The following is a 2,069-nucleotide window of genomic DNA, read 5'->3' on the forward strand; positions in this document are numbered from 1 at the left end:
ACACACACACACACACACACACACACACACACACACACACACACACACACACACAGAGACTATTTTCATCCAGACATAGGAAAAGAACAAATATAATGAAAGCTAACGTTAAAAGCTTATGAAGGATAGGCCTGTAGGAACAGAAAATGTTTAAGATGTCTTTTGAAGCTATCAAGTGTTCTTATTTGTCTTAGTTTCATGGGTAATCTGTTCCACATAAATGGACCAAGATATGAGAAAGATCTCTCTCCATATGATTTGTATGATTTTACAGGTGTCACAAGTAGGGTGTTATCGTTCGATGATCTTAGGTTTCTCCCTGGTTTATATATACTGATAAGTTCTTGCAGATAAAAAGGAGCAGTGAGTTGTTCCATTGAGAAACCAAAGATACAATAAGTCATGAAAAGTGATTTAGAGGAACAAACCTGCGATGTAGTTCTTGACAAAGTCCACCTCAGCCATGTAGCGTCTGTGCAGGAAAGATATTGTTTCTCCATTCCCCTGGTCATCAGGATTTAGTCCTTCAATTTCTTGAATGGGGTCTTCACTTCCTGAATAGGTGCAAAAAGTTTTGTTCATAATTGTTTCCTGTAAGTTGAAGCGGCTTCTCAAATTACTAATCTAAAAAAAGCCACATTCAAATCAAATATTGACTTTCAAGAAAGAAAATGTAGACAACACAAGACAGACTACCACATTCTTTTCACCGTCCTTAATCTTTCTATCTATAAGTGTCAATGTTTTATGCCCCCATCAACCCAAAATGATTGTTTGGGAGGCAGGCAGCTTAGATTATGCTTGTCACTGCTACCGTATTCTGAGTAGGATAAAAGATATCTGTAATTATACAGATATCTGCCCCAAAAAAAAATTCTGTACTCAGAAATAAAAAATAGAACTCCTGTTGTCCGCATGCAATTTCAAAGAGCTAAACCACAACACCACAGACATCAAGTGTTACAAAAAAAAGTATTACCAGTAGAAATTTTGGTAAATATCTCAACATATTTATGCAACTAGCTAACACCATATAGTGTCTTCTCTTTAATGTTATAAAATTGACGCTCACAAACTCCAAAGTAGAACAAAATCATGAAAAACAAGCTAGGAGTAGACGGGCACTGACTTAACCACAGGGGAAATTAACAAACTTGTTCTAAATGGGATCCCAGTTTATCTTCTGGTAAGATTTTCCTTTCAGCTAGGTAGCCAGTCAGTGCCAAGAATTTTGCCCATCAACGAGACACTCCATATAAAGAAGGAAAATAAACTTTCAACTTTTTCAGTGCCTTTTTTTGACAATCATTGAATCAAGGCTTGAGTGCCAGATCATCGGAAACAAAGTTGTGCTTCATTTAGCACTTCACATGGCTTTAAAAACTCTGAGTTAATGGAAAATTTATATCTCAGTTATTATTCCAATTAGCAAACAGTTCCATGCAAAAATAAAGTTTTGACAAACCTTTTTGTGCAGTAGGGTAAAACTGCTACTTTTTTTCCCCATTTAAGGCATGGAACTGCTTGGGTATGCGCTGAGATTTAGGGGCTGGCACTGAAAGGGCTAAAAATAAATAAATAAATAGGACCAAGGAGAAAAAACTGTACTGACCAGCCCAGACAGCCGATGAATACTGTTGACGACTCATTCCACTCAGGTAAGGAAGGGTGGGCTTCAAGGTAAAGGCTGGGGTCAGACATGCTGACAGACTGCCGCTGTCACCTGTGATGAATAATAATAATGATAAAAGATCATGTTCTGTGAGCAGGCTTGAACTGGAAGAATGCTCAGTGTTATTTGCAACAGAAAGCATACATCATCAATGTCTGACTATAGCTCGTATCAGCAAAATTAGGCAAAACACTTTTTGTCTTCCATTATGTTATTAATAACTTTATTTACAATTGGTGATACTAAAATATTTACAAACTGATTCATCTATGACAAGATTCATAAATAAATTAGAAATTTGCGCAAAAGAGAATTGTCTCTTAGCATGGACATGGTCAGTTTGGACCTGACACCTTTGGTACACACTTCATTTCTAAAATTACCGGACTGTGAGAAA

Source organism: Aplysia californica, unplaced genomic scaffold, assembly GCF_000002075.1.
Source record: "Aplysia californica isolate F4 #8 unplaced genomic scaffold, AplCal3.0 scaffold00587, whole genome shotgun sequence".
In the NCBI taxonomy this organism is placed as follows: domain Eukaryota; kingdom Metazoa; phylum Mollusca; class Gastropoda; order Aplysiida; family Aplysiidae; genus Aplysia; species Aplysia californica.